The 22,153-nt window shown below is 30.3% G+C and overlaps 1 long non-coding RNA gene across 1 annotated transcript; it reads right to left on the bottom strand.

The window, feature by feature from the left end:
- Nucleotides 1-14,175: 14,175 nt before the first annotated feature.
- LOC139426996 (uncharacterized) lies at nt 14,176-16,362 on the bottom strand. Its single transcript, XR_011638128.1, has 3 exons — nt 16,078-16,362; nt 14,577-14,684; nt 14,176-14,283 (listed from the first exon to the last, which is right to left on the bottom strand). It is a non-coding gene; the product is annotated as an uncharacterized lncRNA (long non-coding RNA).
- Nucleotides 16,363-22,153: the final 5,791 nt, after the last annotated feature.

Raw genomic sequence — 22,153 nt, forward strand, 5'->3', positions numbered from 1 at the left:
CAGACCGTCGCCAATAGCCCATTGTGCAGCTCTAGTGCGACGTAAATCAACAACAACTCATTTAAATTTATCGTTTTAATTGGGTATAATATAGCCTACGTCACAGGTTGTGTTGTTCCTACTAAATTTAACCCATGAACGGCATTTTCTGCGAGACTAACTTCAAGCCACAAATAAACAAACGAAGTGTTCGATCGTTTAAATAGCTGCTCGCCAGATTTTATTGCATTATAAAGAAAAGTTATTGAAACTAAATAAACAACAACAACTAAAACAAATAACAACAACTACTAATAACAATAACTAAATAAACAACAACTAAATTCCATTCGTTTAGCATTGCGTCATATGTTGTTCCTACTAAATCGAAGTAGTTGTGTTTTTTTCATATTATACCCAATTACGACATTCGTAATGCTTGGACATGTCTCAGAGTCGTCGTCATCTATTATCGAAACACTTGTGATAGTGTCGAAATGAAAACTTCATATGACGAGTAAAAACTTAAAAAAATTCTAAATGAAGAAAAGTTTCCTATTCAAATTATCTTATTTACGAGGGTTGCTATTTATATTTCTGGCCTTGGCAACAGTAAGTGTTGCTAGGCGACCGCAGACGATTTTAATCGAAAGTTTGATATTTTTAAACATAAATTCAGCAGACGATTTACCATTATAGCTTCATTTGTGTTGTTGACAGTAAATTGAAAAGTTCTTCTCTTTCAAAAAATGGAATTGAATCGTGAACATTTTCGTGCCATTATTTTTCATAACTTTCGACGTGGATTGTCAAGACAAGAGTGCTTCGATGAACTTAATTCTTTATTCAGCGATAAAGCGCCATCCTACAGCACTGTAAAAAATTGGTATAACGAATTTAATCGTGGTCGATGTTCGATCCAGGACGAATCCCGTGCAGGTCGTCCAAAATCCGTTGTTGTGCCAGAAAAGATCGATGCTGTGCGTGAACTGATAAAGCAAGATCGTCATGTGACATACCGTGAGATAGAGGCGTCTTTGGACATTAGTATGACTAGCATCAATAAAATATTGCATGAACATTTGAGCGTAAAAAAAATTTGTTCGCGTTGGATCCCGCATAATCTGACAAACGCTCAAAAAAAGGCTCGTGTCGATTGGTGCAAGGAAATGTTGGAAAAATACGTTCAAGGTACATCAAAGGCTGTGTATAACATCTACACAGGTGACGAATCATGGATCTATGCATATGAGCCGGAAACAAAACAGCAATCAACTGTATGGGTCTTCCAAGACGAGGCAAAACCAACAAAAGTTGTTCGAGGAAGAAGCACATCGAAACAAATGATTGCCTGTTTCTTCGGCATTAACGGTCATGTGGCAACAGTGGCGTTAGAGCAACGCAGGACGGTTGCGCAATTTATGCTTGTCCTTCAGAAAGGGCCCCGGCAAACATGTTAGCCCCAGGGCCCCGAAGGGTGAAGTTACGGCACTGCATACAAGACACCCGCATACCGCTTCATGTGTTTGACAATGGTTCCGTGAATGCCCCGAGGTACAGGCAGGAGGTACTAGAGCCCTATGTGCGTTGTGGGGGGCGGAGTTATCGACCATGTCAACCGTCATCTATGAAAAGGTACCCCGACATAGAGTCGAGTTGGAACGTTGGAAATGTATAGTAACTCAGTATTCGGCGCGAAGCGCCGCTAACTGATTCATCTAAATTTAATAGGCATAGATTAGGTAGTCATAAATTGAATAAGGTACAATGATATGATTGAGGAAGGGATTGGAGAGACTCCATTTAAGAGATAAAACTATATACAAGCACTAGCACATTTAATTAATTAATTATTTACAAGATGAATAACATTAATAAGCCAAATATATTAAAGTCAAGATAAACTATATACAAAATTATTTACAATATTTCTTGAATAGATACAAAATTATTTACATTATAATACATGGGGTAAACTAGGTAGCAAAAAACCATTTGTGTTATTGTTAATATAGTGACACGGCCGTCCCGGCAAATCACCGCCCGTGCCGGGTTGCTCACTATTCTTAGGCTAACAGATCTCTGGCTCCCCTGGATCGGACCCTGCGAACAAGGTTGCTCCTTCACCAGGTTTACCAGAGTTCAGGTGTAGATGTGTTGTTTGCGTGTGTAGTGTGAAATTGAGAATCATGGGATGTTATAATACTTTGATAGAATGCAATCTGATGAGAGAAATGCAGCGAGTGGGCTGTAATTTGAATTTTCGCTGATAATATCTGTGTCGAATATCTTATTAAAGTTTGCATCAGTGCAGTCCTGGGCTTTGTTATAGAATTTGGTATTAAGAGTGGCCATATAGTTAGCAATATCATCTATTTTCAGGTCTTTCTTCAGTAGTTTATTACTTATTGCCCTTGGGGCCCCAAGCATGGTCCTTAGAATTTTGCCCTCAAAATTTGAGAGTTTCTTTTTTAAGTTTTCAGTCATGGTCGTAAGGGCTGGGCATGCGTATGTTAATATGGGCCTTATAATTTGTAGGTAAATTGTTCTTTTATTGTTCAAGCTTAGTGTAGAGTTTTTGTTAAGTATTGCATAGAGAGCAAAAAATGCTCCTCTGCCTCTTTTTATTATATCATCAATGTGCTTACTCCAACTAAGGTTTTGTGATATGATATTACCTAGGTATTTAACTTGTGTTGTTGGGGTGATAGTAACATTGAATAGCCTTAAGTTGGAGATTTTGTGGGTTTTAATTTTGGAGTTGATGATCATAAGTTGACTCTTGTCGGGATGTAATCTGGTTCTCCATTTGGCACACCAGTTTTCCACTGTGTGGAGTTTATCTTGAAGTAAATCAACTGCCCTATTTGTATTTAGAGATTTAGTAACGATTGCCGTATCGTCTGCATATAGGGCCACGAGTTCATTATTTCTGTTGTCTTTATTGATTGGAAAATCGGCAGTATACAGAATATAGAGGATGGGGCCTAAAATTGACCCCTGGGGTACGCCTGCTCTGATTAACTTGTACTCTGAGTAGTTGTTATTAATCTTGATTCTAAAATATCTGTTGTTAAGATATGAGTTCAGGAGAAGCAGTAGATTACTTGCGAGTTTCATCTCATTTAGTTTTACAATGAGACCCTTATGCCATACCCGATCGAACGCCTTGGCGACGTCGAGTAGGATAAGGGCCATTGTTTCTTTTTTAAATTTTCCGTTACTTATAAATTCCATAAGAGTAATGACTTGTTTAGTGGTTGAGAGATTGGCCCTGAAGCCATATTGTTCATCGGGCAGATTGGTAAGATAACTGTTAAGTCTAATCTTAATAACATTTTCGAAAACTTTGGAAATGGTTGATAGTAAGCTGATTGGTCTGTGGTTATTGGGGTTTGAGGCATCTTTCCCTGGTTTAGGGAAGAGAATTATGTCTGATTTCTTCCAATTATTTGGGAAGTAGCAATTTGTGATACATGCATTGAAGATATTTGTTAAGATTGGGATGATGCTAGGGGGTGAATTTTTCAACATCTCATTTGTGATATTGTCAGGCCCTGGGGCCTTTCGGTTTTTTAACTTTTTGATAATAGTAATTATCTCGTTATCGCTGGTAAAGTGGATATTATTATTATCAGGGTAGTTTGTTATTATATTATTGTAAGAGTTCTCCACATAAGTATCGTTAATTGGGCAAGAGGGTTCGTCATTTAAATTAAATTGTTCATACATTGTGTTGGTAAAGACCTCAGCCTTGTCTGTATCAGTGTAGACTAGGTTGTTTGTATCTTTCAGGGGAAGATTAGTTTGAGGGGTTTTCTTAAGAGCTCTAGCCATTCTCCATACAGAATTATCATCCTTGTTGAGGGATGAGACTTTATCGTTCCATAAGGAATTTCTGTATTTTTTGCACTCATCAGAGATGTTTCTTTTTAATTTATTGGCTTCTGTTTTGTAGCTTGGGTTGGCTGTTCTTTTGTAGTATTTCATAAGTTTATTTTTGAGCCTAATCTTCTCTTTAATCTCCCTTGGGAGCTTGAAGTTATGTAGGTTCTTTATTTTCTCTGTTGTTGCGTCAACAAGTGCTTTTTGCATGATATTGCTTAGATTTGTAATAGCATTGTCGATGTCTTCATTGGTATTGATATTTTCTGACGGCTTAAGCTTAAGAGTCAGAATATTGTGATATAAGAGCCAATCCGTGCTCTTTTTCTTGATCGTGCTCTCATTGATATGCAAGTTTGTGTTGATTAACACAGGTAAATGATCACTGCTTAAGTCGTTGATGACATTGAGAGCGAATGCAGGTGGCATGTTTGTGATCATAATATCTAAGATGTCTGGTCTGCTATGTTGGCTATACGGAAAGTGGGTTGGGTCTGTGGGAGCATATAATGTTAGGCCTAGTTTTTTCACAAATGAGTGAAGCTTCAATCCTTGCTTATTGTTAGTGTTGCATCCCCAGATGATATTTTTAGCATTTAGATCACCTAATAATATTGTGTCCATTTGATTATCAAAATATTTCATTAGATGAGATTCTTTGAGCTCATTGTTTGGGGGATTGTAAATAGTAGTGATCTTGACATTTTTATTGGCCAGTTGTACTATTACTGAGGTTTCATCAATGTTGTCATTAGTCTTGGAGTTGTAAAGTGATGACTTGAATTTCTTTGAAACGTATATAGCCGTGCCTCCTCCAATATGGGTCACACGATCACATCTGTAGGCGTTGTATAGGGGAATAGACAGTTTTTTATTCGGTTTTGCATGTGTCTCAGTTATTGAGAAGATGTCGGGTGAGTATTCAGCGACGAAGTCGAGAATCTCAGCCATTTTCGTGGTCATGTTGTTGGCATTCCAGAGAATAATACTCAAGCAGATAGTATTAATACTGGTCATAATTGTCTGTTGGGTTTCCTTGATAATTTTCAGTGCTACAATTTTGGGCACTTACTTTAGTAATAAGTTTGGTTAGGTTGTTTGCTGCTTCAATAGCTTGCTGCAGTAAATTTTTCATGCTCGGTTCCTCGTTTCCTGGGTTGCTTTTTAGTGCGTTTGCATAGCTCTTGGGTTGGGCACTTCCTCTAGTAATAGATAATGTTTCTTTTAAAATCATACGATTTTCCCTTATAATATTGGTTTTGTATTTTCTTAACTGCATCCTGAAAAACTTCGAATTCTTTGGAATTAGCTGAATGTTCCTTGTTGCAGTTGCAACATTTGGGCTTATTAACAAATTTGTCTGGGCAGTCTCTAGTTAAATGATTTCCAGCGCACTTAACGCATCTGGGTGGATGTCTACAGTTTGTCTGGCCGTGAAAGTACTCCTGGCATCTATGGCATTGGGTCGGCCTATCAGATTTTTTGTAATCCTCAACTCTTATATTTGTGTCTAGTATGGATCTGACCTCATATATTTTCTTGTAGTTTTGAACCTTAACGAGATCTACTATAAAAATTGGTAGTTTTCGTATGTTATCTCCCTGCCTTTTTTTAAGCTGGGTAACTTTTGATGCAGATATTCCATGTCTATCTAAGAGATCTTGAAGGATCTCATCTTCTGTAAAGTCTGCGGGTACACTTTTCAGTACGACTCTTAGTTTCCTTTCACTAGGAAGTGAGTATGTATGATACGATATTTTTTCATTATCTAATAAAGAAATAATTTGATTTCTGTCTTCCATGTTTTTGACTTTTATGGTATATTTACCGCTTTCTCCATTCATTTTTCCGTTACAACCGGTGATACTTTTCTCGTGTAAAGTTTTTCTAAAATTCGTCCAGCTAAAGTTGCTATCATTGATAATAATGGGTGGTGGCATAGAGCTCTTTTTAACTTGTGTGAATCCCTCATTATTATCGTCATTAGGGTTATCATAGTCATGGGTATCCATGTTGTTGTCTGGATTAAGTGGGGGGAAGTCATCATTTCGCCTGATTCTTTTATTTTGTTTTGTGTGATTATGTTTGTTTGAGTTAGGTTCGTTGTTATAATGTTCATGTAGTGACATTGCACTTGCTATATTATTTGTATGATAGAATGTGTATAATTTACCTCCAGTAAAATTTTGGATTTCGGCTTTCAAGTCCGATTTTTTGCGTATTTCATTTTTATTTTTCGATAGGTAGTTAATCAAATCACTAGTTTTGTACTTAAGTTCCTTTAGGGAGTTTTCGATGATATCTTCTCTATCATTATAGTATAGTAAGTTTTCTAAGACTTCTAAGTTTTTTCCAATAAAATTTGTTAGGATATTACTTATCAAATTTGACTCAATCATATCATTGGGGGGGTGTTGATTAATTTCATTAGTTGAGTTTTGTTCAATTTCCTCTATCTCATCATCCGTAGAATCCTGAGTACCTAACGGTGTTTTCCTTTTCTTAGTTTGTTTGCCTATACTGGAGCGCCTAGCCATGTTGGATGCCAAAGGTCCCCCAGGAGGCCCGTGCGGTTTCGGCGTAGCCGTCCCCGTCGGTACCTCAAGGGAGTCAGAAGGCTCCAGACTCGGTGACCCATCGCTATAGAGTCGAGTCAGCATGTCTTATATACTAGTGAATTGTAGTTGTAATTTTGCAGTGGTAGATACGCTACAGTACTCCCCCACCAGAATTATAGCTATGATAGAATTCGATGAATGGATGCCACTAGTTGATTCATTGCTGTTTTGTGCGAAGCCGGGAGAGCTGTATTAAGATCACCGTATTTTTTTGAGTGCTGAATGTGAGAGGTGTATTAACTTCACGGTTGTAGTCGCTCCTGTGTTGCCGTTAGCAGTCGAGTGTATGCAAGCCAACGTTGTGTGTGATCGAGATGAGACTGAGTAGCAACTGCGTGAGGAGGTGGATAATGATGCAGTCACAAGTAGCAAGTCAACTGTTCAATGTGGACCATCCATCGGAGTAGGGATTTCCAGATCGAAGTGGGCGTTACTGCCAAGGTAGGCGTGTTCACATCACGTCCGAAGGTCACCAATGTGGAGGGCGGAGTTATCGACCATGTCAACCGTCATCTATGAAAAGGTACCCCGACAAAGAGTCGAGTCAGCATGTCTTATATACTAGTGAATTGTAGTTGTAATTTTGCAGTGGTAGATACGCTACATGCGTCTTTTCAGGGGCGCTGTTGGCCCTGAGTTCATTTTTATGGACGACAATGCGCGACCTCATAGGGCTCTCATCGTTGATGAGTATCTGGAAAGGGAGGATATTCAACGAATGGATTGGCCAGCCAAATACCTGAATCCTATTGAACATGCTTGGGATGCTCTTGGGAGAGCTATTGCGATGCGCCAACCTCCCCACAGAACCATTCTGGAGTTAAAAATTGCTCTGGTGGAAGAATGAGAGGGTCTTCCACAAGTCCTCCTTAACTCCTTTATTAACAGCATGCATACTCGTTGTGCATGCTGCCTGTCTGGCAGGGGTGACCATACGCCATACTAGAGGCAACACACACTGTACAAGCCTCACTTTTATTGTCATCTTTTATCCTTAAGTTCAGACTACATTGGATTTATTGGCAATAGGTGTTGCCAGTGAATGGCACTTTCATTTTTGTTTTGTATACTTTATTATCATGGAATAAGCTATATCCATACCAAATTTCATTTATTTATATTCAGTATTTTTTGAGATATTTGGGAAAATGTCTTCCATCTTTTAATTTTGTCGACCAGTGTATATACGTAACATTACATGCATCATAGTGTTCACAAATTCACGGAACTGATGCTATTAAAACACTTTGAAATTCCGATTGTTGAGCTATCTGAAAAATTTCTTGAAGCACTTCAAGACATAAGCGAGAATATCGTTTTGGAAGAGATTCTAAATTGCATAAGATTGAAAATTTAGTCAAATGATTTTTATTCAGTAGTATTTCGCTTATTTCCAATACTTAAAATATTTTTTATAAAAAAATGTTTAAAGAACTGGAACAACAGAAAAAAACATCTAATTTAGAAAAACTTTTTGAAATCATTTGAATAGATATTAGAATATAGTTTTGACACACATTTTGTATAAAAGAAAATAAGTTATATAGAACATTCCAATAAATCTGATAATCTATTAAAATTATAATGTTATTAAATACTTGTCTATAAGAGCTTTTACTTTTATTTATTTTATTCTTTATCTTTCTTCTTCTTTTTTGTATCACTTTTCTCTTTCTTTTCATTTTTAGTTTTCGTTTTTTTGTTTCTCGCCAAAATGCCATAATGAGTTTAGAATACTATATACTATCAGATAGTAATATATAACATCAAATTTTCAGAAGAAAAAACTATTTTAAAGTAATATCAAATGGTGAATTAGGCAAATTTTCGGTATTAAAACACCTTTTTGCTCCAAAACCCTTTATTGATAATTTTAAGAAAATGTAATTGAAGTATGAAAGTTTAGCCAGTTTTTTTCTGAATAAAGACCACTGTACAGAGGTTCTTTATCTCTTGACTAGCAGGAATGACAACATTGTACCCCCACCCCCTGGAGTGGGCATAAACATCTTCAATCAGAATGGCTTTTCATCACTTAGAAGATTATAGAGATCTGATTTTCTGATAGAGGGATGCGTGAACAATAGATTCTCAATAAGCAACCCTCTTTTCATATTTAAAATTCAACAATTTCATACTTATCATCAATATTGTCCATTTGTTTATTGGTGTAAAATTTAGATAAGAGATTATTTTTTATGTTTGTTAAAATTCACAGGTGATTTGTCTAAACTTTGGCAATAAATATGGTCAATAACCAGAGAATCGGGTGCAACTAAGAGTTTTCACCTGAAAATTTGCTTCCTGTTATGGGGAGTGCTTCTCCCCTCCTGAGATTTTTGATCAGCTTATTCAGCATTTCAATGCTGAATAAGCTGATCAAAAATCTCAGGAGGGGAGAAGCACTGATGAAGTTGCAGTTATAGATCTCTTAGCCGTCGAAACGTTTCCGGGGTACACCACGAGGAGGTGGATCTATAATCGTACCCCTTGTTTTTTTTTTTGTTTTTTTTTATTTTTTTTATTTTATTTTTTTTTTTTTAAATTTTGTTACTGGTATAATTTTCAATAATTTCTCTAATACAAGCAATTTTTTTTTTTTACAGAATGAATTTTTTTTATTATATTACCAGTAATGTAGTTTTTTATGATTCAAGTTCTCACAGTTTTTTTTTTTTTTTTTTTTTTTTTTTTTTTTTTTTTTTTTTTTTTTTTTTTTNTTTTTTTTTTTTTTTTTTGCAAAAATATGTATCTACTTGATTTATACAAGTCGATTGCTTTCTCTGACATGAACAAAATAGGGATCATGAAGGAGATCCGAACTAGTTTCTTTCTCATCTGAAATGTTGTTTTCTCTTTTATCATTCAAGTTGATCTCAACAATCTTTATCATCCTTTCAGAAAAATAATTTTGCATACATTTCGATTCATGCAAATCTATTTCCTTCCGTGACATAAAATAGGCTTTACGAAGAAGAGCAAAGCATTTTCGTTTTTTTTTTATCTTAAATTGCTTTTAGCAATTTTTTTTAAGTAATTTTTTTTTTTTTTTTTTTTTTGCAATATAGCTTTTTTTCTTCTTTTCCCTTTGCGTATCTTATAATCTTTATCATCCTGTCCGCAACAACTCTACATACATTTCGAGTCATTCAAATCTATTTTTTCCCGCAACAGGAACAAAATAGACTTTTGAAGGAGGACCAAAACCCTTTCTTTTCTCGTTTTTCATTTGTAATGCAGTCTCCTTCCTTACCATTCAAATTGGTCTCCTCTCTGTAAAAAGAATTCATTTTTTATAATTAAAAGTAATATCTGTAGCTAGTCATTTTGATGAATCACTAAATCATATCAGAATAGAATGTTACTTTTAAAATCAAAAACTTTCATTCATTGATTATTGCAAAATTAAGTGTCCGAAAATGAACAACGTAAAGTTTCTTTGATATTAAAATAAGTCTTTACAATTTATAATATAAAAGATATTTATAAACTTAGAAATATTAGATACATTTGCTATTTTGATGTAATAGTTAAGTATACTAATATGAAAGTAAGATACTTCATCGATGAATTATATTAAATGGAAGACAAATATATATATATCAATGTTTTAAACGCATGCAGGGAATAGTTATACCAATTTTGCTTCTAAAAAAAGTAGGTTTCTAATTAGGACGTGTAAGAAGGTAAATCCGTTGTGATTTTAAACTTTCATTTAGCAAAGAGGGCTTCTTAATTCATGAGACTTTTAAATTTAAATCAAATGCTTTTAAATTTAATTAAAAAATAAAAAAAATTACTTTAAGTTCAAAATATTTGCAACCAACTTGTGGAAGCTAAATATTTATTATTCTAGGTGAAATTTTTTTATACACTATTGGTTAAGCAGTTGTCGGAAAAAATTTTCTTAACTGACAAAAGAAAGAATTTTTGTGTGCGTCTGTGAATCTCTCTTCTAAATTAAGAATGTCAAAGTTCGGAAATTTGAGCAGTTTATGCAAGGTTGAACCTCAGCCTTAAATCCTCAAAACTGATCAAAAAGTTTATCTAATTATATTTAGTAGAGAAATTTAAAAATGAATTCTTCTAATGAATTTGGCATTAGGCACTGTTACGATTGCAGACGCTTTGCCTTTTAAACTATTTAAAAAGTTATATCAGTGATGTTTGCTTGATTACAGCTCTGTATAATATGAGAGGATGTGTTTTTTATATTGTTTTAACATTATCTTATAAAAGATTCTTAAATTTATGAATCGAGAGTATTTTACATTCTCATCGTAACATAATTAACAAATTAAAATTAACATATGCTGCATGCCGCCTTTATAATCTCACTATTTTGGTTGCATTTAATTTAGTTGCAAAGGTTATCAATTAACATTGAACAGTTTATACTTAAGCTCAATTTTTATTCAGTTTTAGTTTGTTTTTACCAAAAAAGAATTTAATTTCATTGAGTGGAGTTATTTAGTTCTTTATATATAAACATTTAAACACAAGTTTCAATAACATTTTTCGAACAATTTACTTGATTTTGATAAGACAGCTGCTCCTATATCTTTAGTTATTAAGAAGATGAACAAAATTTTTTTTGTAAGAGTGATATATAATTACGAAATCATAACTTGGATCATTAAATAAATAAAAAAATGTATTAAAAGAATATTTACTAATTTATTTGAATCATATAAATTCTTTTTTAAATATGTACAAGAGAATGTTATGAGTATTACCAGGGAAACAATTAAGCAATAAGATATGATTATTTTAAATAAAAGTACTTGTATATCTTATAATTATAAGTATGTCGTATAATTACTATATATCTAATAATTATTAGTTAATATTTTTAAGGCACATTTAAAGCAAAAATAAAATACTATTTTTTAGCACTGGCTCTGAAGTCAAGAAAGTACTATATCCCAGTTGGAGTTTCTAAATCATAATTCTTTTTATTCAACTATTTTTTTGTTTTGTTTTTAATGTATTTATTTCTTGAAATTTATATTTTACAGCTACAGAAAATTACTTAATAGTGTCCTTTTTCATACAAGATCCATTTACGGACCATGCATAAATGATACGTTGTTTACTTTTAGATTGCATATTGTTCATTTTTTCAATAAATAATGTTGTAATAAAAGTGAAAAAAAAGAGGAAATATTTAAAGTGTCGTGTTTAATCAAAAGCCCGTAAAATAGCAACAAAAAAAAAAGAAACTTGAAATGTAAAGATTACTAAAATAACTCAAATTAAAATACAGATTACCATACCTGTTGCTTTGAAAATCCTCAACTCCATGTTTCTCATCAGAAACATTTTGAACGATTCCGGTATCTCCAGAACCACCAACATCATATGTTACTCTAAAATTATAAACAAACATAATGGATTTTAATATAATTTTCAATGCATGAATTTTAGAAAGATAATAACTTTTCATTATTTTTCAACTATAAAGTGATTAGTTATTTTAAAACCAAAGAGTTAACTTTAAAGGTATTCAGAAATTCATTTTTAATTCATTATTTTGGTTTTAATATACCTGTTGGTAAATTTTCAATATGTGTGTGAGTAATTAACACAAGTATATATAAATTTTGTTTTAATAAAACTTGAAAATTGAATCTGTTAAAATACTTCAGCCTGACATTCTTAAAGGAAAATATATAAATTCTCTAAAAATACCCAATTTTTTTTAATACTACGAATAGTGTTAGTTTAAATTCGAGAAAGTGTTTTAATAATTTTTTAATCTTTTGTCTTGTGAATTAACTTTGCTTGGTAATTAGTGTATGAACTTCTAATCCATCACTATCTTAAATTATTGTTTAAGCAAGTAAAAAAGATGCGATTGAAATCTTAAGAATAAATACTAAGGAAAGGGAGACTAAAATATGGAAACAAGTTTAATTGCCTGATAAAGCTTATTAGTATTTTTAGTAATTTTATTTTTTCTTTCAGTAATCTAAAATGTTTTGATGTTTTCTGTTACTCCTTCCTAATTAGTAATTGGTTAGATTTCAATGCTTTTTGTATATTTTCGTTGCTAAACTTCATAATCCCTAAAGAGTTCATTTTTTTAATCCACACTCTGGGCATGGATTTTAAAATTGTATACTAAGGGCTATCACTACAGAACACCATATGACTTAATTGGTAATGGTGTAGTCTTTGAAAACCTTCGAAATACCATTCCTCATTTATCACATTTTTTAACATAAATTTTTTTTTTGGCATTTCTCATAGCTTCTTTTTCTATTTATCTATATGAAAAAGCATAGTATGACGAAAAGTATAAAACTAAATAAAAATGTAATGAGTTAATTTATCTAGTTAATTTATGAAAGGGAAAGGCAAGAGAATAAAATTCAGACACAATTAAATCTTTATTTTCGCTTCTGCCAAATTTCGATTGAAAATATTGGTATTCAACCTACTCTTGAAAACTACAAAACTTAACATATTATTCTATCGTAATAAACAGAAAGTCATAAAGTTTTAGTTAAGATTCTAACTAAATAAAGTAAATTTAAGGCTTTAGTAGCCCATTACTCACCAAATTTATTATTCTTGTATAACATTTTATTGTTAAATAGGACTCACACATAGAACTATATTAATAAAAAATCGTAACTTATATGAATAAGAAACGAATTATATGTTCTAGAAGGGATTCATGATACGATAACTCACGTATAAAATATAAAGTCTATTAATTAATGGTATCACAATCAGTTAGATTAATAATTATCCAAAGTAAAGTAGCTGGAAGTTTAAGAATTTTTTTAAAAATATTTATCTTTCGGAAAATTATAATAAATTTTCTTGAGATTTAAATTCTATAAAGTTTCAAAAACTTGAATAAAAATAAGTTTAGAAGCATTTTTAGTCTGCTGCCCCAAACATAGACAGGAAAGGTTACAAAACATTTTTACTTAAATATTAAAAATACTCAATATGAATACAAATTAGCATACCTAATATTATCACAATCCTCCATAGTCCGATTTTGTGCAACAAAATCCCCAATCCATTCAGATTCAACAAAGAATCCGTACTCATCACATCTCACAATATGGTCACCACTAGAATTATAAAAGGTAATTTTTCACGTATCAGCTCGATTTATAAGACATAGATGAATATATTTCAAATTTTTAACCTGAATATAGGTAGGAAAAAAAATAGGGGTCTGTATTTTATATGAATTTTTGCATTTTCTACATTATAAATGAAAATATTATTTAAACAGAGAGGGTAGAAAATGTTTCTTGAAAAAGTGATTCAGTCAAATAAAATAATATATATGCAGGACCTGATAAATGTTATAAAATCAGAAAAATAAAAAAATGAAATTGTGTCTGATCACTAACATTTAACAATTATACCTTTTTTATTTAAAAAATAAAGTTACTATTAACTTATAAGAAATCGTTTGCTATAATCGCTGATATCTTAAGAACTTTCAAAAGTAGACTTATTTGAAACATTTTAAATTGTGTTAATGTTTAAAAATATATGCTTTTTTAATTATTATGACGTCTTTAAAGAAGTCAAAATGTTAAACATTCATTTTGAAAAAATAAAAAAAACTTTTAAAGAGCTTTATGCATTCCAACAAACAAGCAATATTATGAAATATATTCAAAAATACCATGAAATTAAATTTAAATATAAATTTGCGTACCTCATATTTTCATCATTCTCATACGCTGGATTTTCCTCAACTAAACTTTCTTTAACATCAGACTCAACATGAAATCCATATTCATCATCTTTCTCAATTAGCACAACACTGAAATTATAATAGGTCACGATTTACTATTTTGGCTAGATTTATAATAATTATATGTATTTATTTTAAATTTTCTTACTTTTTCAAAAAACAACACTTCTTTTTAAAATTCAAAATGTATAAACGTTTATTTGCATTTATTTAAAAATACAATGTTAATGATTGCTCCATTATGAACGTTTTATCCCAGTTGTATTATCCCAGTTATATGCCCCAGTCAGAACGTTATGTATATTCAGAAAAAAATATTATGAAATTCTAATAAAACCAAATTGTAATGCAATTAAGCATACCTCCTATTTTCATCATTCTCATTTGTTTGAGTCTGAGTAATAATACCATCCTTACAATCGGCCTCAAAATAGCATCCATATTCATCACTTTTCACATCAAGTTCAACACTAAAATAATAATATTTCATTGCTTACTATTTCGGCATGATTTATATTACACAGATGTATACATTTTGATCTATAACACTTATAAAAACTTGTGAATTTTTTTCATTCAAAATGTGTAAGTGTTTACTATCAAATTATTTTAAACTACACTGTTGAATATTACTTAAGGTGTAATATTGTACAAATAATGCTTTAAATTTGATTCAAATAACTAAGATAAAAAGTTCACTAACATTTGCAAAATTCTGCTTAATAATAAACTGGTTAAAATTTAACGGTAATATTATTTAAAAATTAAAGTTTTAAATGTAAACAATTTGTTATTTTTATTTGTTTAGTTTTTTTTAGTCTTTTATCCCGTTTAACGTTATATTGTTAAAAGCCGAATAAATTTATATATCAGACATATTTTATATTTATATCGTAACTGAATAGACTAATACATTTAAGGTGAAATATTTATAATCGCTGAAATTTGTGATGTCTAGTATTTAGGGGCTCACATATCATATTCAATTTAGGATTTAAGCTTTTTTCTTACCAATTTGTTTATAATTTAGGTTAATGAACTTTTGACTTTTTCAAATCTAATTTGCATCTAAATTTTTAATTTTTTCGTAAAAGAGGCCTTGAAGTTTATTCAAGGATTTAATTAGTTTTTTTAATAAATGTATAAGCAGTTCAAGTTCGACGCCCGGTGGCTGAGCGGTAGCGCTTCGCGCTGTCGTGCCACATATCCCTGGTTCGATCCTCGGGCTGGGCAAGGTTGACTCAGCCTTTCATCCCTTCAGCGGGTCGAAAAATGAGTACCAAGCATGCTTGGGAACTAAACACTGGGGGTTCCGCGTTTGGCTGACCACCTAACCGGAACATCTGCTTCTGCACCCCCAGAGCCCAAGGTCAAAAAAACTGAGATGGGCACAGTAAGCCTTGGCCCTCCACGGGCTGTCGCGCCGCTGAGTTTAATTTTTATAAGCAGTTCATGATTTACATAGGCCAATCTCCCGCAATACTACATTTCCTGCGGTAAAGCTTCTTTTATATCTTTAGTCATTAAAAAGATGTTGCATAAATTAAATTTGCAGATCTGTTTATTTGTTAAATCACAACCTGCGTTCTTGAAAAATATCTTTAAATAAAAAAATATAAGATACTCATCATAAATGTGTTAGTTCCGTTGATGAATATTTATAAGATCATAATTTGGATGTAATATTTACAATCATAAACAGTTCAATAATTTTAAAGAGTTAGTTTCTGTATAATTGCAACTATGAGTTTCAATTGTTTTCTGCGTAATTGTAAACATTTGGAATATCAGCAAACAAGCAACATACCAAAATCACTAACTGAAAATTTGAAGAAATTTCAATTTAAAGAAAAATTAGCATACCTGATGTTTTTTAGAACCTCATCACCTAATGGATGGGCCGATATGTTTTCAACAATTCCCGGTTCCTCAGAACCTCCAAAATCAACTTCCACAATCCTAAAATAAGCATAAAATGTACTTTAATAAATTTCTATGTATGTATAATTTCAAATAACTTAAAGTATGCCTGTTTTTTTGTTTAAAGAAAATAGTTGGAAATCAATTAAAAAAAATCATCATTAAAAATAAGTTTTTTTTAGTGTTCTTTTAAGTTCTTCACATTTTAATTAAAATGATATTTTTGATATGTTTTATTAAATTACGCGAGATGATTTTGCATTTTTAGAAAAAAAATATTGTAATGTTTTACCTTGCTTGTCAATTAGTGAATAAATGTGAAAACTTTCTAATCGACTCTTAGAAAGCATAGTCACAACTTACTATTTATACAAGTAGAAAATTAGCTATAAAAATCTAGCAAATTATTATCTCTGTGTAAGTGTAGACTGAAAACATTTATATTAGTTTGAGAGTCTGAATAATCTTGGGGATTTTCTAATTATTTTATTTTAAATCTTTTTTTACTTCCCGGCCTTATTTCTCTTCACCTTCCTCAGTAGTAATTTTTTTACAACTCAAACAATATAAATATTTATCCCAAAAATTTAAACTTCTTTATTTAATTTTTTTACAAGAATTTTAATAGCCTACATTGAATTTCTAAATACTTTGAATGTTTAAAGATAATAATTGTGGAGTAAAATCCTTTATAAAATTATTCCTCATTTAAAAACAGTTTTATAATAAAATCTTCCTTTAATGGCTTATTTGTTTTGTTTCGGATACCTTACAAGAAAATTATTTTGAAGAAAAGTCCTATAATAAATTAAAAAATAATGAGGTTTGTTTATTAGCAATCATTTAGCAAATTAAATATATAAAACATTATAAAATTCAAATTTGTTTTATATTCAACTTGTGTTTCTGACAATTTTTGATTTGTTGACAATACAAATTCTTTAATTTTTATAAAATATATTTATCTTTTTTGTGATGCTAATTGTCCAGTATAAAAAAATCCTTAATGTTATTCATATTTTTATACATTTTTGTATTGGACTATGAAAATACAGATTGTATTACAATGACCACTCTGATAATTACAAAACAAATTGTATGTGAATAGAAATAAAATTTGAAAATGCACGGAGAAAAATATTCTTGTAAAATTACCGTACTGTGTGGTAAGTACATTTCTGGTTAAAAAAAAAAAACGAAAAATTCTGGTTATTAAAATCAAAATATACGGTATTGTAACCATGCTTTTGGTACGCTTTCTGCTCATATGGTAATGGATTAGCGGGAATCGCAGGTTTTAAAAATATAGTTCTTATTCTCACACATTTAGTAAAAAATAAAACATTAAGAAGATAATTTTACCGGATCAATGATTTTTGAATCACGGTCTAAGGCAGAGGTCGCCAAAGTGGTCTATATAGACCCCCAGGGGTCTATTTAACAAAAGCGGGGGTCGATCTGAGCCGGGGGGTCGAATGGGGGTCGATTCGAACCGAAAGGGTCGAGTGGGGGTCGAAGAAGAAACAGTTCTTAATACGTAAATCACACATACCTATTTGAGTATGTAAAATGTGAGAATTTTTTTATAATTGACTTAATAGCAGTTTTTTTATCGAACAGAAATTAATAAACGTTATATTTATTCGGGTGAAACAAGTATTTACGTACCAGTGCGCAGTGGCACGAACTCTGCACTTCTGGTTTATAAGTCATATGTATATGTGCGCTTGTCCAAATGTCACGTGTGACGAGCATTGACGTTACAAACCAAATATCATACGCACTTTCAGCTATCTTGATAAACTATGAACAGTGTTGAATATTTGCAGTGTCATTATTAAAACTCTTATAGTTTTGGATAATTAGTTTTTGTTTCGATAAAACCATTCGTTTAGTTTAGATATTTATTTTAATTATCAATACATGTTAAAAAAACTAGGCATTAGTAATATGGATTAGTACAATTATACCGCGACAAAACTATAGCACACTTTGTATTTTTTTACGAAAACTACAAAATTTTTGAAAATATTACTTTAATCTGATGTACCTGTATGTCTTTAACTTTCACGTTAATTCAATCTGAACTAAGAACAGAAATAAATTAAATATAAAGTTTCGAGGGTATTTAAGACTAAAATTGACCAATTTTGAACCCAATATAGCGAACTTTGTAAAAAAACACCAGGCACACCAATCTCATTGATTAAGAAGCAATAAATCTGTAGTTACTTTACTTATTATTTTATAAATATTAAGGCATTTAAATTTCAACATTAATATATTTTTCGTAAAACTATTGTTACACAATGTACTATTACTCTAATAAATCTTTAAAATCATAAAATAAATGTTCAAACACAGTATCTAATAGAGTTTTATTTTAATTAACAGAAAATTACTTTTATGGGGGTCGATGGAGATTTCGAAAAATGACATAGGGGTCGATGATCAAAAAAGTTTGGCGACCCATGGTCTAAGGTATCATAATAAAATTACTAAATGTTACCTCATATATAAAATTTTTGACACATTATTGTTAATTTTACCAAACTCTTTACCAAAGTGTTTGGTTTAAACTACCAAGATTTTGTGTGTCCCCATAAAGCCATTAATATGGTAAACTTCTCCATATTCTGGTGGTTTGAACGATAATTTTTTCTCAGTATAGTTTGTTTTCTTCTTTTTCTTTTCGTATCTATATTTTATACTCTTAATTTGCGTTCATTCTTAAGGAATATATTGTATTTATGATTATATCATATTTAGCGACATAAACACTATATACTTACTCATTGATTGCTTCATCCTCACTTTCATAATCATCATTATCATCCTCCTCAGCTAAATATAATTTCAGAGTTAGCAAAATTTTGAGTTTTCAAATTTTCAATAGTTATAATATAATATAAATTTTAAATAGAAGTTATCAGTAATTTTAAAACTGTGTTTCAACGTTTTGTTTTATTTTAAATTCTAAGACTTTAAAAATTGCAACTGTTATTTATTACAATTATGAAAATTATAAAAATGTCTTCAAAGTGCATATTTGTCATAATTTCATTTTAAATTTAAATATAATTTATTTATAACTGTATGTTTTACTGTGCAAGCAAGTTTAACTGGAAAAAAAATTTTTTTTTTGCTAATTGTGTTTTTTATACTAAAAAAATGTGATTTTTTTTTTACCTTGTAATCCTTGTTTACCTTGTGATTTTTTTTTTACCTTTTTTTACCTTTAATTGTTTAAATGCGTAAACTTTTTTCTTTAAATCTGTATAATTCTTTATAATGCATAAGTCTTATTTTATATGTCAATAACATATAAAATAAAACAATATAAATAGAATAAAATAACATGTATGAAATTTCAGGAAATAATCAATACAACCGATTTTAAAGAATAAGTCATAGTTTTTTTTCTTCCAAAATTTTAATTTTGGAAGTTAGTATACATCTGAGGAATATTTTTTCCCATAAAATAATATTGACTTACAGTTCAAACATTTTTACATGTCTTACTCTCAAGATTAAAAAGAAGTAAAAATTAAATATTGTCTTAGACTTAAACCATTTTATTTAACTTAAAATTGTTTTATATAATTACTGTCACATTTTTGGCTAATCACCTAACTAGATTATCGGAACCATACATAATAGGTTTTGTCATCCTGATAGTTAAGATAAAAATTCTAAATGGGAAAGTTTATTCAGAATGCGAGCATCCTTATCTGATAAAGTTTATAAAATTATCATATGCATTAAATAATTAGAATATGGAATCACAAGAATATAAAATCTTTATAGTATTGAAAAATCAGCTTAAAACTTGCTTATGATATAATCATAACAATAGCAGCAGAAGTTTTTCAAGTTATCATAACATTAATTGCCCCTTGGCAAAAAAGTAGCAGACAAGATTATGTAAAAAATTTAAAATCTATTATATTTAATTTTTTTCAAAGGCACTTTTTTCTATGGATTATTATATTTCTCTGCATTTCTTCTTTGATATCACTCACTTATTTTGACAGAGGCCTGAAAAGAATTTAGCAAGGTCCTTTTAGGAGAAATTTGGCTACGTAATGAAAAATTTTTATCATTTAATTGCGCCCTCATGAAAACAAAACGGTTTAACGGAAGGCGGCTTTTTAACAAAATATTTTGTCGTAAAAAAGGACCATTTACAAACTATTATATCTTAAAGATGGAACCTTCACACTTTCTTTTAATTTCAAAATCGTCCTTTATTACAAAATTTTAATAAAAACAATAACTTTTCATAAACAATTCTAATAAAACTAATTGAGAGAAAAAAAGAATAAAAGAAAAAAGAAATTAAGCAAAATTATAATAAGTTTTATTTACTGGGCATAAGTTGTAAGTACATGGAACCCAAAATATTAAAAAATACAAAGAAATATTTTTAAAAAGAAAAAGAATTAATAAATAAAATTGTCTTTAAAAATATTTAAAAAGTTTTAAAAAAAATTAAAAAGCCAGAAAACAATATAAGGAAAAGCTTATTTAATTATAATAAGCGTCATAAGCTTATTTAATTATAGCGGCAAAAAATGCTATCTTATACTGTATTAATGTAGCCGAAGCAAAATATTGTATCGTATAGTATTGTAATGTATTGTAATGTAATGTATTGTTCTATAGTATTGTAATGATATAAATCATGACATTTAGTGCCAGTAACAGTTTTTAAGTTGAATATAAATTTTTATTGGCTTGCTTCTAATATTTGAAATTTCTTTTTATTTGAAAGAGTACAAATGTCTTCTCTAATTTTTGTCTACTAAAAACTCTATAGTTTGCAAAACTGCTAATATTTGAATAAGTATAAAAAGTATAGGCTTACGCATAGGCCGAGGATACTTCATCATCTGGTCTAACCAGTGATTAACAATCGCTTGTCTATGCAAAGGAAATTTCTTCCTGTGCATTCGCCAAAAAGGCGCAAAGGTTTGGTGATATAAATCACTCATAATAGCACTTTTTTAAAGCTTTCCAAAATCGCAGTCAAATTTGACAACATACACTGAGTATAGCTCAAAAAAGAATGATCAACAAAGTGTTTTTAATTTATTTCATTTCTGTTTTCAACAATTAACTTTTTTGGTAACAATGTTCAACAATCAAACTTTCTATAAATTTTCCAACTGTTTAAATCCATGTATTGTTATAAATAAACTCTAAAAATACTTTTTTTGTATTTGATTATTGAAATGAAATGTAAAAGAGTACATTGTTGTAAAGAAATAAACCAAACCATTACATTAATCTTTCCAATATTGATTTCTTAATAAGCTGAAATTTATAAAAAAAAATAATTAAAAATTTTGTAAGAACCCATGTAAGAATTTATAAGAAAAAAATAGGTAAAATATTCAGAAACTAGCACACATAATTTTTTAAAAATAATTTTTAATAATTCACTCTTGAGCAAAAGATACTAATATCTGGAAGGAATAAGGCTATTGGCACTAACTCTGTACATCAAACATTTTATCGATAGCTTAATTTTCTTTTGCATTTAGAGAACATCTCGTACCACGGAACACTTAAAAAATGGTTATATTTAGTTTAGTTACCTAAATAATTAAAAAAATACAGAAGTAACTTCAATTCCAATCAAAACCAGTTTACTCGGCAGGGTAGAGAACAAAAGTTTTATAGCTATTTAAATGATCTGGTTTATGCATCCGAATACAAAACGTTCTTTAGATTAAAAAGCGAAGTCTATCAGCATAAGTTTAATCAGTTTCTGTTCATTATATTGCAGAAAAAATGTTGAATCTTTTTTTAAATGTACTATTTGTTTTTGTTTTTTGCATTGCTTTATTTGTTCAAATGTAAAAACTTAAAAAATGATTTTTTTGGCAACAAAATCTAACTTTTTGATGAAAATATTAAAATTTTAATGAAACAAATGTTAGAAATTTTCCTTTTGTGAAAAATACATTTACAATTAGTATTTAAAATTTAATTTTTCTGGTTTTTGAAAAAATGA

The sequence above is a fragment of the Parasteatoda tepidariorum genome, chromosome 1 (genome assembly GCF_043381705.1).
Source record: "Parasteatoda tepidariorum isolate YZ-2023 chromosome 1, CAS_Ptep_4.0, whole genome shotgun sequence".
Taxonomy (NCBI): domain Eukaryota; kingdom Metazoa; phylum Arthropoda; class Arachnida; order Araneae; family Theridiidae; genus Parasteatoda; species Parasteatoda tepidariorum.